Source organism: Delphinus delphis, chromosome 7, assembly GCF_949987515.2.
Source record: "Delphinus delphis chromosome 7, mDelDel1.2, whole genome shotgun sequence".
In the NCBI taxonomy this organism is placed as follows: domain Eukaryota; kingdom Metazoa; phylum Chordata; class Mammalia; order Artiodactyla; family Delphinidae; genus Delphinus; species Delphinus delphis.
In genome coordinates this window covers 42154600-42175550 of record NC_082689.1, presented here as the reverse complement: position 1 = coordinate 42175550, position 20951 = coordinate 42154600, and positions in this window count along the sequence as shown.

The window sequence follows — 20951 nt, the reverse complement described above, 5'->3', positions numbered from 1 at the left end:
TTTCTATTTTATTCTATGGGTGGGAAGATAAAGCTTTCTATAAGGTTGATTAAGAAATAAAATATAAGATATTTAGATGCATAGCCACCAAAGATATTTTTGTGTAGGAAATTTAAAAATTACATAATTACTAGCTTATTTTACCTGATTTGTGGCAATGTACTTGACCAACCTAAATATATGCCAGCAATGAAGACACTTATCTGAAAAATCCTTTTTAATAGAATTCTCCAGTAATTCATTTTAATATTCATTTTAACTATTAAGAGAGGTTTAAAGGTGTGATTCAGAGGAATACAAGTTTGAGTGAACTGGGTTTTTAATTCTTATTCTGACGGTATCTGCATGCATCAAATCAAGTTACCTAATCATCTTGGGTCTAAGTTTTTTTTTTTTTATCTGGAAGGTGGAAGAGTTGGCCTTTATAATCACTGTATATAAAAGTTTATGCTCTGTCCAAGTACCAAATACATTGCTTTTAATGAAGACAAGGTACATTACGGCATTTTCCCCTTTATCTTGCTAATACTAGTGCCAAGATTTGATTGGAGTGGCAAGACAAATTTCAAAAACTAGAAGAAACCTTACGACTGTGTCTTTTTAGGTCAACCAACATGTTCATTGAGTTCCTTTGGCTGTGGTGGTACCACAAGGAATGCAAGGAAACATAAAATATAGTCACTGCTCCCAGGGAATTTAAAATTACCACATATATAAAAGACCAGTAAAAGCATGGTATCCTGTACCTTAAAAGAGTGACATTGACATATTAGTTTGCTATCTTTTAATTTCTAGTATAGAAATCAATTTTGAACTAATTTATAAGAAAAAAGAATATAATAATATCCAACATAAATCTAACATAAAATGTCACAAGGGTTCAAGGGTATATAGATGGATCTCATACGTGATTAAAACTGAGGTTACAGGGCTTCCCTGGTGGTGCAGTTGTTGAGAGTCCGCCTGCCGATGCAGGGGACACAGGTTCGTGCCCCAGTCCGGGAGGATCCCACATGCTGGGCCCATGAGCCATGGCTGCTTAGCCTGCGCATCCGGAGACTGTGCTCCGCAACGGGAGAGGCCACAACAGTGAAAGGCCCGCGTATGGCAAAAAAATAAATAAATAAACTGAGGTTACAAACACTGTACTCCAAAACTCTCAGTCTCTCTTGGTCTCTCTCTCTCTTCTCTCTGCATGTCAGTTTTATTCTCTGAGATTAGTCACTTCAACATAGTTACTAGGAGATGGATCCCAAGTTCACATTTTTTAGATCTGCTATAAAAGATAGACTATGAATGATCTTCTCTCCTGTTCCAGGTTAAAAATGAAACAAGAGAAACACACTGACTAACAAAACACCAAGAAGGAGCAAATTGGCCAGGCAAAAGAGTACAATAATAGTTTGGCCTAGTGTTGGTCAGATGCTTACACCTGATTACTCCATATTGACCAAATGACAGTGGAGTCTGTAATCAGAGGCTGGGAGGTTGAGCAGGAAGCAAGGAAGGAGCTTGCACTAGATGAGGAGTACTATCCTCGGCAACTGGAAAAGAGCTACCAATAAAAATAGATAACAAGCTTATTAGGGGAACAAAATGATCAGCCCCAGCTCCTGAACAAGGAAGCCATTATGAAACAGCTGGAGACCGTATGTAATCCAGCTGGGTAACAACACAAAGTTGGGAGGACAACAAGAGCACCAGCATGAGGAGTGCAGGTGTGAAATGTGCTTGGGGCTGTCAGTGGGTTAGTTTGGTGGAAGCACTGTACAGATCCAATCAAGCAAGGTCACTTCCCCCTGGAAGTGCTACTATTTTTATTCTCTCTTCACGTTTCCACTTCAGAGCACATTTCCAATCTATCTTTAGAGGTTTCTATGTGGTTGCTCTTTTCCTTTGTCATAAATGATATGACACATGCAAAAAACATGTACACTTGTTTTTTGAAGAGACCAGGACCTAGGTTATCTGAGCCAAGAGAGAAGAGGGCTTAAAATTACTGCAGGCATCAGGTGGAGAGCAGTGGTCTGCTGGTAATTCTAATGAAACACAAAGAACTTAGACTTGATAAATAAATAGAGCATTTCAGTCTCCATTGGGGAAAATTATTTCCATAGAAATAGTAATTTTTCTCTCCTAAATACCAAGGGAACTTAAATGTCAGGTAAAATTTTGCATGCTTGGGTTAGTTTAAAATATACATTTTAAACCAAGTCATTATTGCAGCTATTTTATTTTATTTTTAGATCCCATTTAATATTTTCTGAGAACTTTGACTTCTGTTTTATATATGATAAAAACACATTCCAGCAGTAGAAATGCAGCCCCAAATTGATTATCTTCCATACGAACTGTCTCTTGGGATAAAAATGACTTTCTCACTCCAAAATAAATACGTATTTCTCGTCTTTTAGGACTAAACCTTTGATTATACAGCACTGTCTTTGTTCTTTCTCTGAAGTACTTGGACATTAAGCTTCCCTCTTTTCCTTGAGTAGTTCACTTCCAAATGAAGCCCCATTGAAACACCTATTAAAACCAGAAATTAGTTTTCATTAGCAGAAATTGTGGGTTCTTCCGTGACTCAGAGAACAAGAAGGAACCATATCAACAATGGATTTATCAAAACCTGCAAGCAACCACTTCTAAAGCTGAGAGGCTCAGAGCGGAGGGAGTAGTGCGGATTAGTGCGTCTTTCCAGTAGGACTGATAGAGTACCAGTGAGGCCGACTTTTGGCTCAGTCCTTATGGTAAGTCTGAGGTTAACTGCTCTTCATTCACTTGCTGCATCAGCTTCATTGGATCTTGATGTGTTGAAATACTGCATCAGACCACATATTAAAGAAACTTTTACTTAGAGTCCTAACAGTTATTTATGTCCTCATAACTTTCTTTCAGTTGTGGAACGTATTCCTTCTTGCTCTCTGTTTGATTAATTGGGACTTTCTACTAAAACCTAAAATAGAAATAAACAAAAAATTACTTCCAGGGAAATTTAATTAGGTGCAAAATTACTACTTAGTGGGAATATTGTTAAAAAGAGTCTGGGGGCTGATATCTCGAGATGAAGACTGAAGGACAACCTGGATTCCCACTCCTTCTCAGTCTATCTGTGGAATCATCAAATTTCTGATTTGTTGAATAATACTGAAACAAGTGAAAAATATGAAAATAGCACCAAATCTTTTTTGGAAAACTCAAATTAAACTTTATTAATAATAAAAGTTTTATATATTTTAAAATAACAAAGCCACATTTATATAAAGTAATATCTAAAATATGTTCATTTACCAATAAACAGTATATGCATATAATTTCATTAATCCTTCACAATAACCTTATGAAGTACTATTATCTCCTTATAGAAATAAAATTGGGAGTATGTCTAATTTCTCTAAACTTCGAGTTCAAATGCTTAAAAAAATGGTTATCCTAAGATTGTAAGCCAAGAATGTTTCACTAAAAATGCATGTTTTCATCCAATCTGTCATGTGGCTTCTTAACACTGAGATTTAAGTGCAAACCAGAAGAGGAATATTAATTTTATGAACTAATTTACAGCCTTTGAATGCAGTCAAATACATTTCACATTAAATCCAGAGACATATAGAACTTAGGTATTTCTTGAGAACACAAAGGAAAAAAATTACAAAAACTTTGGAGGAGAATATTGGTCCAATAGAGATGAAAAGATTACAAAAGAGATATGAATAAGCCAAGTTTTTTCATCATCCAATCAACACTGTAAGCAACAGAAAACTAAAAATTCATTTAAAAAATGTGTGTCAGGAATCAACAGGCAGCTTGTTGATATCAACAATCACTCTTTTAAATTTCATTACTATGTCATTAAGAATAGAGTCTGCTGCTTGTGGTTTTCCTAGAAAATAAAATATTATGCATTTATTTTAATTAAAATATTTTTATGCTAGCCAATCAATACTTGATGTTTGGACGCACAGAAACTACAATTTATTTATTTTAAAAATTTATTTTATTTTATTTATTTATTTTTGGCTGCGTTGGGTCTTTGGTGTGGTGTGCAGGCTTCTCATTGTGGTGGCTTCTCTTGTTGCAGAGCATGGGCTCTAGGCGCATGGGCTTCAGTAATTGTGGCACACGGACTTAGTTGCTCTGCAGCATATGGGATCTTCCTGGACCAGGGCTCAAAACTGTGTCCCCTGCACTGGCAGGTGGATTCTTAACAACAGCACCACCAGAGAACCACCCAGAAGCTACAGTTTAATAGAGGAATAGGGATTTATGGAATACTGGTGCAAAATAATTCCACAGGAATACAAACAAGGGAGATACTAGTTTTAATGGGAAGATTAAGACTTTATAAAGAAGGTGAATTTAAAGGATGGGAGAATAAAAACAGGAAGAGAGGCCAAAAATCACATGAAGAAACATATGCATGTTAACCCATTTCTATCATCTCCAAAAGCAAAGAGTTACATATATTTAAGGAAACTGTGAAGAGCTGAGTTTGGCTGGAAGTTGAGGAAAAGCAACAAAACTAATTTGTACTGACCACCTAACATGGCAAAGATCAATATTGCTGTTTAATATATGTTTCCTTATTATATTATTATAATCACCTTCTAAGTTAAACATAACTTTGCATTTTTCTGCAAGAAACACAAGTCTAAAGACTTACCTGTCCAGGGTCAAACCATTGGTGAATATCAAGCTTGGAATCTGACTCCAGGGCCATCAGATTCCAAATCATGTGCTCGTCCCACCAGCTCAATTTTTCTTAAACTATCTCCTTCAGAACACTGTTCTCATAGGTACTTCATTTAAAAAAAAGTGTTTTTTGAAAAAACTCATTTGGGAATATTTCACTCTATACTCACTCCCCAGCTATTCTTAATTCACACTAGTATCCTAAAGGGTCTGAGAATTATAGAGAAAAAAAAAACTGATTAAATTTGCTTATCATATCATTTTTCAAATGTACTTGACCTTGGAGAATTTTTTTTTTTAATTAAAATATAACACCTATTAGCCTCCTGAAATTAGTGTTTTCAGGGACATCCTGTGAGAAACATGACCTTCCTGGAAACTAGCATAGAGTACATGAGTGGTGCTGTGGAGATTTCAGGAGATAAAACAAGAGATGTAAATCAGCACCATATCACAGAATACTTACAATGAAGACTGAGGAGAATGGACTTAATTCTGCAAGCAAACTGGAAAAAAATCTTGAAGGATTTTGGCAAAGAAAGTGATGTGGTAATATCATACCCAGAAATACCCCATGTATCCTGAATATTTAATAATATGTACAGGTATTTCAGTAATAATTTTTCAGACAGCAAACCTCTGCTAACATTAGTGACTCCAACTTCATACAAGAAAATTTGCATCTCTTGAGTAGAGTGAGTGCCAAACTTTGTTAGAATAATGGTCCTTCTGTTCATAGTCTGCCATCACCCATCTTTTAAAATCATTATTTTAATGGATTTATGATTTACCACAATGAAAAATTATTGAAAATAATACCCAGGATAACTTTAGTAGAGGCAGCTGTATGCAATTAATAGCTAAAATGTTTTTTCACCCTTGACACATCAGTTGAAGTTTGCTTTTCTATAAGTTGTGTGAATTGTTTGTATTGATAAGTAATGTTTTAAATGGTCCAATTATAGCTATTTCTATTATACCTGCATGTACCACAGACGTATAAACCCTTTATGGAAAGAGACTGCTCATAACTAAGTTTTTAAAACCACTAAAGTGCCAAAATTCCATGTAGCTCATCATTTGTTGTCGATATAATGTTACTCAAGAGTGTGGTCATCAGAGGACCTTCTCAAAAGTGTCTGGAATGTCAGTTAAAAATACAAACGGTGGGACTTCCTCCCAGACCAACTGAAACAATATCTTGGATGGGGCTGGGGGGAAATATAGGCATTCAGAAAATTTTCCAAGAGCTACCGATGCCCATGAAGGTTTGAAAAACCCTGTCCTATTAGGTCAGAGAAGGAGAGAAAAATCTCATTCAAATTTCAAAAGTTGTTGCAAAAGAGCAGTAAGCCACTGAGTCAAGACCTATTAAGCAATCATTATGTATAAAAGCTCCATAAGATACTCTCATATAAGATTACAAAGTTGTAAAAGCAGAAGAAACTTAGCATAAATGAAAAAGACAATAAACATTGGATGTAATCTTCTAAATGCATAGGATACATATGTGCAAATATTATATATAAAATCTCAGATTTTTATAAATATTGATAAATTACTCAACCATCGCGTTTTATAGATGTGAATGCCAAGACTTAAGAGCTTAGCTGTGTCTCAACAATCCAAGCGTGCTCCTGATTCCAGGACTTGAAAATTTCCTCTGCCTACAAGGTTCTTTCTGTAGTAATTTTTCCTGGGTTTCTCATAAAGAAAAGCCTAAGGCAAAGCCTTATGTGTTATGATATAATTTGGGAGCGCAGTCCCAGGGATTCAGGAGTGAGGGAAAGACAGACTAAGGGGAAGGGAGTAGAGAGAGGAAAACTAAAAATGCTGTGTTACAAAGTTGACCACAGCTTGGTATCAAGTGCAGCTAATGTCTCCATTTCATGGAACCTCTGAAGGCATAAAAGACTGTGTCTCAGGATTTACTTCTGGGATGAAAAGAGTGAGAAGAATTTATCCTTTAGCTCCCATCTCCCATTAGTCAAAATATGCATCCTGAGGCATTGACTCCTCTGTGTTTCTAGATCACATGTGAATGGATACTAAGCAATTCAGGCAGTGTTTCACACCTCAGCATCAACAGAGAAGCTGCCATCTAGGGTGGTTCTGGGGCAATGCTGTGTCTGCTTGAAGGTGGTCAGAATCCATATGAAGTTAGTTTACATAGCAACAGCTGGAGAGAAACAAGTGTCTGAAAGACCCAGACAGGTGAGTCTGAGAGGTTCTGTGAGCATGGCTTCATCTCCCAAACATCATTTCCATAAAAAGCACTTTCTGATCCATTTAGTAGGGAGTAATATTTGTTGTAGCAATGAACACTTTGTGGTATTATGTTACATATTGTTTTTGCATACTATTTTCTTCTCTCACTAGGATATAAGTTCCTCGAGTTCAGGGACTTTGTTTAGGTCATTGCCTTCACTCCAGTGCTCAGCACAGTACTTTAAACATAGCAGATGCACAGGAAACACTTGTTGAAAAAAATGAGTAAATGAATCAATTAAGTGACTTGTCCAAGGTGGCTCAGTCAATGACAGAGACCAGAGCAGAACTTAGTTAACATGGATTCAAATCATTTAACATGGTCTTGTGCTGAAACAATGTTACAGAGAATTGGATTATAATAAAAGGAATAAAATAAAGGCAAACAAGCAATGTTTCATATGTCATAAATATTCATAACATTCCTTTATGTCTTCATTTATCTAGGTCAGCACTGTCCAATATAAATTTACTTGATGATGAAAATATTCTATATCTATACTGTACAGTATGGTAGCCACTAGCCCCATGTGGGTATAGAGCACTTGAAATGTGGCTAGTGTGACTAAGTAACTGGATTTTAAATTTTGTTTACCTTTAATTAATTTAAATTTAAATAGCCACATGTGGCTAGTAGCTGTCATATTAGACAGTGCATCTATAGGTATTCATCTGTAATTTAACAAACTCATCTTTTAAATAACTGCCAACTTGACAAACGAGTCAGTTTTAAAGATTTAAATCAAGTAGGAGCAACAATTTGACCCATATTTTGTATTTTAAATTTTTCCTCTAGAAACTTGCATGAGGATTAAATAAATAAAGGGAGAGTTTGATTCAGAACATTGAAACTGTAAGTGTTTGGGGGCAGGAGAGGCAGAATTCATTGGATTGTTTGAAGAGTCTAAGTCTTTTTTATTTCTCCCGATTTATCTGGTTGGATTCAGTACTAACAAGACTAGGTCAAGGGTTCCTGCAAATGAAGTTTAAAATTTTTAAACTTAAAACATTACTTTTTTTTTATCTCCCCGAAAAAGTATTATTTAAGTCTGAAGCTACCTGCTTCAACTCTGCTCAGACAGCTTGGTGAACTTGCTTGCTAGGAATGGTATCCTGAGGGCGGGAAACCACAGGCATACTGGTCTTGAGGAGGGCACAGTGCAGTGAGCCTTCCCCAAGCCTGCTCTCAATACCACTCATCACGGGTAGAGGAATGTTTTAAAACTCTGCATAAGGGCTTCCCTGGTGGCGCAGTGGTGGAGAGTCCACCTGCTGATGCAGGGGACACGGGTTCGTGCCCCGGTCCGGAAGGGTCCCACATGCCACGGAGCGGCTGGGCCGATGAGCCATGGCCGCTGGGCCTGTGCGTCCGGAGCCTGTGCTCCGCAAAAAAAAACTCTACATAAAATTAGCTGAAAGAATACTTGGAATATTGTTTCATTTTCTCCCAGATTTCATTCTTCCTAGAAGCAGTCAAGTTGTCCTAATCTTTTCTAAAAGTGAAGTCAATGTGGAGATAAGAATATTCCCTAAAACATCTGTGCTGAAAAGAACAAAGAAAAAGACACTGGGCTGGCACAAACCATTTTGGTTTTATTCCTTGTATATTTTGCACATATTAAAAGGAGAGAGTGAAAAGCATTCAGTCAAAGGAATAGATGCCATGATAATAAAAATATAATTTGTTATAATGCCAAAATAACAGGGGCAGTAATATGACAGCACTGAAGGAAACGTGATAGAAAATTAGAGACAGCATTAGGCTTAACCCAATTAAGATGGCATACATTTAATGACCTCCGGAGAAAGTTAATTTTTAGACCACTCTCTCTCTCCCTACCTGGAAATATCTCTTTATGTCTAACTTAAATATCTCATAGTGCAATTTAAATTCATTTCCTTTTTGTGATGCCCAATGGAGTAAAAAGTATGGACTACTTTCCTTTGAGGGATAAGCCATAATTTGTTTAAAGATCGATAAATAGGTAGCTTCTCAGATTTCTCCAGGCTAATGACTCTGTTTAATGTTTCCTTAGAGGTCTCCATTATTGTTGTCATTCTACTCTGAACTCTGTCTAAATTCCCTCCATTCCTTTTAAGTTTATGAGCCTCACAGTTACTTTTTTAGACTGCAACTGTGAAAGGCACACAGCACTCAACAACTAGGCTTGGCTGCCATACGTGCCCTGCCATTAAACATAATCTTCATTGTACCCGTTCTGCATTCTCGTAATGTACTACACTGGAGTGGAGTGAAGTACGAACAGAGGTGCCAAGCATCTGACTCCACTTCAGTGATATTTGTAGATCTATAGGTAAAAGCAGTCTGTCAAGTATTTACCTTTCCCACTTGATTTTTTTTTCCTCTTTCTTTTCTGCTCTCTTAAAAGGTGAGTTGCCATGATCTGGCTGTATATGGCTTGGTTGCTGCATTTTAGTTTCCCCCTGTGTTCCTTTGAAAGCGCTAGCAAATAGATGAGAACATCTGGTTTGCTGCATTTTCCTTCCTTATTGCTGTTTTCTTTTTAAAGCCTTGAGAAAATGACTTGACATGGTGTACGAATGTATGCCTTTCATTCCTGTATGCTACCTCTGACTTTTATGGCTCTATTTATTTTTCTTCAAATTATTATTTCGTTAGTTATTTTACTGCTTCCCTACTGGTTCACAAGCAGATTTCTCTTTTACTTTCTTACAATTGTACTAAAAGGTAGCAAAATCATGATTAGCCTGGAGCTTTTAAAGGCAGAATGGGTGTTAAGTGGACTCAAGTAACCATATCATCTAGGCTGGGGAAGATTATTGAATTTGGACAACTGAGCACAAGCACAGTAAGGAAGATTTATGAATGAGCAAAAGCTGTATCTCTCAAAATGTTACTTTGTACTTTTGCTTCTATCTTCCCTCTTATGAATATAGTGTAATGAGTTACAAATTCTCACTCAATTTGTAATTTTCTGTGGAATAACTGAGGTTATTGCTGGGGAGTTTTCTTTATATTTGCAAATTAAGCACTTAATTGTGACTTGTCTAATAGCCTACACTTGATGACCGTAAGAACACATTAAAGAATATTGCTTTAAAAGATCAGTTGATCTGTGCAGTATATTATGTATTGTCAAGACATGTCTTCAACAATAACAGTTTGAGGTCTTTTAATTTCACAATTTCTTGAGTAATTTTCACTTCAAGCTCTGGAATGCTGATAATTTTCACTTATTTTAGTACAATTGTCATAATTTGTTATTTTTGTTAGGAGATCTGTTATATTCACAGTTAAAGCTAGGCTTACTAGTTTTCTTAGAATCAATACAATGTCTTCTAATGAAACAAAATTTTTACTTTTTTGAGATGTCATCATTTACCTCCCCAAAGAACTTTGCATTGCAGTTGAGAATGCTAAATACCTACAATTACTTCAGAAACAAATACTTTACCATAAAAAATTAAGATGGGTGATTACTCTTATTTTGTGTAGTGTCCTTATCAACAACTATTCCTTTCTCTAATAGCAATTTTTATAGCCAATTTTAGATTACTATGGATAACAACTTATGCTATCATGACAAAAATTAACCTAATAAGAATAAATAATATCTTACATGGAGTTCAGATAGAGTCCACGGCTAGTTTTTCTACTGGACAAAATGCATTATTCAACCAGACACTAAAATTGATTTTTAAAAAAAAGACATTATTGCAGTCCTAAAAATGATGAGGGTCTATGTTTAACACAATTGATACTACGCATAAAGAAAATATGAGGCCATTTACAAAAATACTTGACCAAAAACTGGGAAATATTTACTTTATTAATAAATTTATTATGTAATTACCAAGCCAGTAGTACCTTAGCCAATCTGTGTGGTGAAAGAGGTATGGGTTTTGGATCAAAATACATGCTGTGCCACTGAATAATTGTGTGATCATGAACAAATTACTCTGTAGAATTTATTTCTTCCTAGTATAAATGGTAATAACCATTTCATACAATTAAATGAAATAAATGTAAAACTTCTGATAAATGAACTATTCACCCAACATAGGTTTTTTTTTTAAGGAGTCTACCATGTGGGGAGATAAAGCATATATGAGACAGCAGTGTTTTTCACCCTCTGCTTATTGTCTTGTCAAAAAGACATTACTTAGATACAGGCATACCTCATTTTATTGTACTTCAATTTATTGTGCTTTGCAGATATTGAATTTTTCACAAATTGAAGGTTCGTGGCAACCCCGCTTCGAGTAAGTCTTAGGTGCCATTATTTTCAATAGCATTTGCTTACTTTTTATCTCTGTGTCACACATTTGTCACACATTTGATAATTCTTGCAATATTTTAAACTTTTTCACTATTGTTATATTTGTTATATATTTGTTATATCTGTGATCAGTGACCTTTGATGTCACTATTGCAAAAAGATTACGATTCACTGAAGGTTCAGAGGATGGTTAGTATGTTTTAGCAATAAAGTGTTCTTTAATTAAGGTTTGTACAATTTTTTTAGACATAATGCTATTGCACACTTAATAGACTACAGAATAAACATAACTTTCATATGCACTGTTAAACCAAAAAATTGTGTGACTTTATTTAGTTGCAATGTTTGCTTCATTTCAGTAATCTGGAACCAAACCCTCAATATCTCCACGGTATGCCTGTAATTATAATTTATTGCAGGTGTGATGGGTACTATTAGGGAAAGGCAAATAGCACCAAGATGGTACCTATATCTGGGAGCTAGCCTAGTCTCAGGTGTAAGTGCAGCCACACCCAAGGAAGTAGCATTTAAATTGGGATTTAAAGCAAGAGGAGGAGGCATTAGCCTGATAAAGAATCAGAGAAGTCTTTATACCAGAATAGCTGAAGTTTCTTTGATTCCAAGTTGAAGGTCAGTGACATCATGAGAGGCTCTTAAATTTCTTTTATGTAACTCACCTGTTTGTGAATTCCCTAGCATTGTTTACGATCTTCTTCTTTCTCCCTTTAATGCTTACTTAATATGTAGTATTGTGTATGACAGAGACAAAATAATTGCTGAATTGAAGTTCGGCTATTTTAGATGGAAGGCCCAACCAAAGTGTGCCTCGCTAAATATCAAACAGCCATAACTCTATTTTAATTTGACAAAAAATTCTTTTGCTCCTTTATATGAATGAGAATTCATTGACTGCCAGGCTGAAGCCATCAGGAATTGCAGGAATCTCATGGGCCTATTCCACATTTTAAAATTTGTTATTATTTGTAGTTAATAGCAGTCAAAAAAGTGCATTTGGGGCTTCCCTGGTGGCTCAGTGGTTGAGAGTACGCCTGCCGATGCAGGGGACACGGGTTCGTGCCCCGATCCGGGAGGATCCCATGTGCAAAAAAGTCCATTTGTACTTAATGCTCCATTCCTTACCAAATCAATTGGGATATCTCCAGCTGAAAATATTTTTTTAAAACATGAGGAATTTTTACTAAACCTGTATAGTTTGCTTTTTTCTTTTCAATTCCCTAAAGAATTCCTAACTTAAATTTGTTAAACTCTTTATGTAGGAGACTATTTAATATTTTGTTTTGAAAAAAAAAAAAGAAGATTGCTGAGCTATCTTCCAGAAGCCCTATCAGTAAATAATGTGCTCATTATTTTTAGTTTAAACATGAACAGATGTGAATTTTTCCTTATTTATTTCAGCTAAGAACTACCACTATCATAAGCAATTTAACAGCCTTTCTGCTTTGGGCCAAAGGACTTAATAAATATTTATTGTGATTGTCCTTAGTGGTCACTTCTAAATTAACCTCTTCTACTACTACTACTGACCTTTAATATACTGTCTTAAATATGGAATTTAAAAGGGAAATTAGCAAATGTAGCATAGCTATCAAAATCAAGTTGTTCTGGTTTTTATACTTCTTTGGTATATTGCAAATCCTAATTTCATATTCCATATGTTTTCTGAGGGCACAAAACGTTAAAAGAACTTTCTTGATTGTTTAGTTTAAAAGTGTTATTGCTAAACAGCAAATATATTCAGACTAAAATCTATCAAGTCAACCATCACTGAAATGAACAGGGAAAAGTGTGACAAATAGAGGTACTAAAATTGTATCTTTTAAATCACTAACATCCAGTACCAGTTGAAGTTGACTCTAATTGAAATGCATTTTCATGTATTTAATTCATTCCAAATACAGGCTTTATGTAATTACCTCATTAGCCAAGAATGGGCAAACATGAAAACATATTTCCGTTGACATTTAAAAGTTTGGATATTATTGACATACACTGATTGATTGCCTAGGCTATGCAGATATATCCAATTTCTAAGGAGCAAAACTGCAAATCTGTCTGTAAATTTTTGTTATATTATGATTTTATTTTGGTAGAATGTCATGCTTTCTTTTCCTTATAACACTTTCTTATCTCATTATATCCTGTTATTTCATTTTCCTCTGCTCTCTCTTTTTACCAATCTGGCTTTCAGTTTTTTTGTAATTTAAAATCTTCCCAACATAATGAAGAACTTTCCTCTTTCGTTTTATTCTTTCTCGTTCCATTGTTCACATTGGCTCTCGGTTTTACTTGACACTCAGTCCTGTCAAACTTTATACTTATTTCTATTATCGGAAATGTTTATTCTAATACATTGAACAAATAAAAGACAATGCTGAATGTAATATAATATTATCTTTCCTCAGTTGTTACCACTGATGTAATGTTTTCCCCCTTTATTGATACTCCAGTCTTAAACATTACCTAATATTTTAATTCCACTCCAATTCTCTAAATAGTTAAACTGTATTTAAACTGTATATTTAACTGTATACAGTTAAACTGTATACTTTCACATTATTATTAAAAATTCCTTAATAATTCAAAATGTGTCTTATTCTTTCTTCCAAATATGAATGACTGCTGCTTGACTTTTTCAAGATTCCCACTTCCTGACATGCTTAATGGATTAAAATGTAATAGGGATTCCTACCACAGGTATTATATGAGAAACAGTATAAGGCTGCTTTCTTTTCCAGTGGCAGTAACTTTGTTAATGAATTATGAAACCATATTAACATGAAAGTGTTATCAAAATTTCTATCAGCCGTTTCAAGAATATTCTCATCCTAAAACAGTCCTAAGGGGCTAGAATATGAATTATTTTTATTTTGTCAGTGCTGTTTATTATTATTATTATACTGGATAGGAGAGGATAAGGTGGTATAACAGAAAAAAAAATTCTTTGCTCCCCAGGGTAGTGGAGGATTGGGAGTAGCTGGGAGAGAACTTCAAGAGATGAGATTGTTATCCTTTGGGCCTTGGGGAAACACTGAAGAGACATTGTTTATTTTCTATTTTGCTTGAGCATGACAATGGAAGAAAGGGACTTTATTGTTCTTACCTTTCCTCTGTACCTCCCACTATTTCACTTTGAGTATCTCACGCCTTCAACTCTGGACACCCCTCTGTCTCCTGCATTTCTTTGTTTTTCTCCCTTTCCTGTGACCCTGATTTAGAATTTCTCTCTAACAAGTAGTATAAATGTTTGGAAAAATATTTTGGCACAAATGATTACAAACTTACCCCATGTCCAAGAGACAAGACTGTTTCTACACATAACCACATCTATATTTAAAATTCAGTTCTTTGGAGTACTACCAAATTCCCAACATATTCTTAGTACTATTCTGCCCTCACCCTGAAGTAATAAAGTTATATGGATATTGGTTTCCCCCTGATTTTTGTTAGTATTTATTTACTTGTAACACAATGTACCCTTAAGATGGAGTGTTCACCTTGATTTTGAGTTTCCTAATATAACATTTTCTAAAATAAGACTTGCATTTTTCATATTGATGTATCAAGAATGTGCCTATTGAAACTAAGATGATCTAATTTTGTTCTCCCTTTCTTCTATATTTGAAATCCTAATGCTTATCTTATATTTTAGAACTGTATCCAACGATGCTTTGGGAAAACAAAACTTGACTAAGTCAACTGTAATCATTTTCCATTGGAACAATCTAGTTTTTCCATTGTATTAACAACAAAAGTAAAATATTTGAAAAATGTTAAATGCATTATTAATAATTAAAGTTAGAAAACAAAAATATTATACTATGTCTAGTTATAATTGTGTAGAAAATTTCTGGAAATAAAATAATAAACTATTAAGGGCATTACTTTCTTGAGCAGAGGACTTGAAGTCTAGACTAGGAAGAGATTTATTATTGTATACTCTTCATTGTTTTGTTTAAATGGTTTGGCTATTATAATAAGCAATTGGTTTTTATTTTTGAATAATGGATGATTAAGACCACTGAAGAGCACATAACATGTGAAATACATATTTGTATCTTGAGCAATAACAAAACTACCAAGCCAGAAAATGTATTTGCTGGAAAACACAAAAACAAAAAACATGTTTTCCAGAATGTACTTATATTGCACACACAAAGAGACTCATACACACACACACACACACACACACATGCACACACACAGAGCTGCATTAGAGTTCAAATACTGGCTAAAAAGTTGATCATCATTTGCAAAGTAATATGATTTCACATGTATATCATATTTACTCAAAAATCTGAATCATGGACATCAATTATCATTATTTAGAAAAAATATACTAATCTTTTAAAGTGTGATTGTATATATTTGTTTCTAATATTGATCACACTCCTGAGCAGCTATGACTTTCACTCATCAAGGACTAATCTCAAAGCCAGCTATCTAGTCCCTTGCAGAGACAGTACATGCCAGGAAGACTGGAGGCTGTCACAAAGACTCATGGAGGCTGAAGTCTCACTCCCCCTTTTGAAAGGATAATCTTGCCCCTTACCCTTTTAAAGATGGGCAGGCTGTGGTCCCTCTGGGGAAAATGGAGCAGGAGACAATGCTATCTAAGCCTCATCATGACAACTTCTCCATTTTGCTAGGCAGGCCAACCCTAGTCGAACTTGTTGAGAGAAATAAAGACAGTCAGTTTTCAAAACAATTAGGACTTTAATGCTCTTTGGAGATGAAATTCTTGGCTGAGAATCTAAATAAAATGATCATAGTTTAAACTACAAAGAATTCAAAAATAGTTTATGTTGAGAAGAAAATGGGAATCACCAGTGGTATTCTCATAATGTTAATTTGATTGCATGTTGATCTGCTTACAGCCAGATGTCCTCCTTTGCTATTGAGCACATTGAGAAATTAAGATTCCATGCATTTCTCTAATTGCTCCCTTGAAATGAAAATGTCTATGCCTTTCTCACAGTCACATCAGAGATGAAAACTACACATCTATGTTAGTACATTCATCTTTTGCAACAAAGATTGAGAGATAAGAGTATTATTAGTTTAATCATGAGTGTGTATGAGGATAGCAATTATATTTTCTCCCTGAAAGTGTCAGCTGCCCATATGAAGTGAAACTCTGAAAGTTACAGCTACATTTTCTCACTTGCCTAAGGAATGCAGATACATATAAATGAAGCAGTGCTCTTGGCTAATTATCTAGGCAGTGGCCACTGTCATATTCCTTACTAAGAAATCAATTTTTAAAAGTCAGAAGGAGATATAATAAATACAGCTTCAGTCACTGACCAGCAAAAAAGCATGCCAAGTTAAATAGTCTTGGCCCTAGGAAGGAGGATGTTAAAATGTAGAGATTTTGAGTATGTCCATAAGAAAATTTAGTTAAAGTTAATTAAAAAAAATTCTGCCAGTAACCTACATTGTCAGTTGTCTACAAAAATGTTATTCTGTAATATTTTATCTTGGAACATTTAATGTATTAATTTCACTTTTCCTTTTAAAAGTTAAGTTCCAAGCTATGTTCTATCTCTATATAAGGAAAAGGTTAAGAAACTTAATTACCAAAATCCAAATAATTTATTTAGAATTAGAGAAATATTGTGTATGCCAATTATCTTCCCATTCTCTAAAAAGAACTAATCTAATTAATTATAACTCTTTAATTGTACTTTATCAATCTGATTATGTACGTTAAATTTTATTTAGGTGGACTTTTTCATTTGCTACAACTACCCGTTTCATAATTGCTTTTGTGGTATTAATTCTCTGATTTATGCTAGGCAATCTGAGGAAGATGAAGAGAGAAAATTGACACATTAGCATTGTGCTTATATTTGAAACAGGCAAAGAAGGTATTATTTTCTTACAATAGGAAATAAAAATGTATGATATAAAACTATGACTATAAATAGAAAATATGAATCAATAAAACCATGAAAATTTGAGTTTAAGATTTTAAGAAAAACCTGGAGAAAATGGAGCAGATCTGGAGGACAGCTGCTAAAATGATAAGGTGAAAATCATGTCATATGATAAATAATTAAAGAAAATGAATATATCGGGTCTGGAAGTTATAGATTTAAAAGAAAGATAATTCTTGAACTTAAAAATGTAAGAATCCCAAAACAGAGATCACAACTGACACAGAATAACTAAATTTATAGGGAGGCAATATTTCGTTCCTCATAAAGTATAGTGTTCTAACAGCTGCTTTTACTCCTTTGATTTGTTCATGTTTCTTTCTATTGTCTACCCCCAATCCCCCACCTACCACCCAGTTTAAGACAGACCCTATTTATCTCTCACTTGGACTATTATAATAGCCTGCTTACTGACATCCATGCCTCAAGTTTCGCAATGCTAATGTTAGTCCTTTATTTTGCTTTCAAAAGAACTTACTGAAATACATATATGAGTATGTCTTTCTCTTTGGAAAACTTCAGTGGTTTGCTTTCACCTAGAGAATAACATCTAAACCTTGAAACACATTAAAACCCTTCACAATCCACCAGGAAATACATTTCAGGTGTCTTCTTTTGCCTTTCCAGTCACTCCATGTGTCTTGTATTTGGATTACCATGCACACTCACACTTCTAAACATTTATCACTTCTCCTATGCTTACTTGGACTACACTTTCTTCTTTAACTTTTATTTACCTGGCAAAAATTCCTTGTAATCTAACTCAAATGTTATTTCTTTTATGAGGTCTTTTCTGACTTTCCAAAGAGATGGTCTCTCTTTACCTTCTATTGATTTGACTTCATTTTGACACATATCCTACTATTGTCTAGTTATTTGCTTATTGGTTCATTTCTCCAAGGAGAAAGGAATCTCTCTGGGAACCAACACTCACAGTATTCCTGTTGATAGCTGAAGCAATAAGACAGTGTCTGGAACATAGTTGATTCTATATCTATATTTTTATTTAAGTGTAAACAAAAGAAGTGTTCATGCAGGAAGTAGATGTTGGTTTTTCAAGACTGTTAGAAGAATTGGCTATATTGACTGAGACTGAACTTGGAATCTCCCTAAGACACTAACAAAACACTAAGATCCTATGTTTGCAGAGTAATTTCAGAATATCAGGTCATACACACACACATACACAAACACATACATAAACATACATATATGCACAACTGCAACAATAACACAAAAAGGTCTCTCCATAGAAAATCACTAGAATCAGTAATTTTCATGAAGTAATCATACTGGAGACATAGCATGTTGGAAATTTTCGTGCATTATTGCTTTCTGCTTAGTCTGTGGTAAAAATTCATTAAAAGAGCAGGTAGACATAATGAACATGAAATGTAAGTATTCATGAGACATTTTTGACTAACTGGTGTGGTAAAACAGAAAGTTTCAAAAATTGGAACAACTTCTTTACCAATAAAGAGCATAAAATTTTTTTACACTGTTAATACATTATTAAATAGAAAAACCCCTACTGTTTACCCCCTCAAGAAAAAGTGGGACTTTTGTAAAAGTCCTACAGTGAAAACTAGATGAAACAAAAAAGAACTCTCAGAAATTCATAAAATAAGTTTGAAACATAAACAGATTACATTAATATTTGGTTTTAATTGCTATCAGAAGAAAGAATCATATATTAAGATAAACACTAACATATAAACATAAAGAGACCTGCATATAAGAAGTGTATACATTTAAGATTCAGATAAAATTCAAATTTGATTTCATGATATACTAGTATATTAATACAGCCAAATGTCTACTATATTTTAGTTCTTTGCCAGTCCTTTGTTTTATCTGTATATTTTAAAAGATGCTTAATATCAATTACATGCTTAACAGTGATAACAATAACAAATCAGTGTATTTCAAATTTGCCTGTGATGGGAAACACATGAACCCAGTGATACATGGTTGAAAAAGCTGTACTAGCATTCTAAAGCTATTATTTCCTTTGTGACACAATATATTTTTTTCTCTATTCTCAAAGAAAAACAAGTAAACATTTTGCAGGAGAAGATATGTACAGATGGAGGTGGACAGCGGCATCTTAATTCTTAAATTAGTTCTTCACAACTTAGTTCCCAGATGTTTGTTTCTCATGCCCCCTGCTCTATTGAGGAGAATTTGCTATTGTCTGTCAATGAGTCATATACGATCTTCACAAATTTGGAGAAAATGCAAAGTTACAGTTGTGTAGAGTATGAGTCACTGACAGACAATTGAAAGCTCCAAGAGGATGCACTCAGAGCTACTTTGCAATTTTTTTTTTTTTTTGCAATACGCGGGCCTCTCACTGTGTGGCCTCTCCTGTTGTAGAGCACAGGCTCTAGAGGCGCAGGCTCAGCGGCCATGGCTCACGGGCCTAGCCGCTCCGCAGCATGTGGGATCTTCCTGGACCGGGGCACGAACCCGTGTCTGCCTTAGCTCTGCCATATTAATGTGTACAAGAAGAACAACTTAACAATGAGATGTTATTATATATTAGAGTTTATCATAGAGTACAAATGTGCAAACATAAAAATTTATTTAGCCTAAGCAACTACTGTTCTTTAAACTTCAGATATCTGGATTTTCAAAAACACATATAAAGTTACTGAAGTTTTAGCCTGAATAAAAGAAATGAGGGTGGGGTGTGGGTGGGATGCTACAAGGAAATATTCAGATATTTGAAGGGCAGCCATATAATAAAAGGTGCAGATACACAATGTGTCATTTAGAGGAAAAGGCTAAAACTAACGAATGTCCTTCATAGAAAGATAGACTTCCATGCAATATAAATGAATATTTTGTCCTATGAAGAAACATGACATCATATGGGATCATAGTCTTCCTAACAGTGGCTAAAGAATTTGTTGCCCATCTGTCCTGGATTATTTGTAGAATTTATTGGAATGTAAACATCTCGAGGGCCAAGTTTTTTTGTTTGTCTGTTTGTTTTGTTTATTGCTGTCTTATTCCCTTTGACTAGAATAGTATCTGTCCCATGGTAGACACTTAATTTGTCCCACAATGAATCAAAAGAATTAAGGACTCTAAAGATTTTGATGGAAATGTTTTTAGATTTCCCTGAGAAATTCTCTTTATATTGAATCTCCTTGCTTATAAGCATAGACTTTAATAAAAAACTACAATTTTGATGTTACTTTAAAACGAAAAGATTTTTTTTTAAGGTTAGTCAATATAAATGTATGGGGGGCTTTGTTTAAATAATGTTCAAAGTTGCTTTCATCTAATTTTTTTTTTTTTTTTTTTTCCGGTACATGGGCCTCTCACTGTTGTGGCCTCTCCCGTTGCGGAGCACAGGCTCCAGACGCGCAGGCTCAGTAGCCATGGCTCACGGGCCTAGCCGCTCTGCGGCATGTGGGATCTTCCCGGACCAGGGCACGAACCTGTGTCCCCTGCATCAGCAGGTGGACTCTCAACCACTGTGCCACCAGGGAAGCCCAATTTTTATTAATATTACCAAGAGCTAAATGTGAATTGTAAATGAAATTCAGAATGGAGGCACTGACTGTGAATGATGACCAATTAGGCATCACCCTTTTGATGTCCCATGGGCAACCAAATGTACACTTAGACATTTTTGTTTTTACAGCAAAATTTTTCTATCAGGTTTGCACCCTGGAAATGGTATAAGTTCTCTATTGTTCTGTAGCAAATTACTTTGAAATTTAGCAACTAAAAACAAAAATATATATTATCTCACACAATTGCT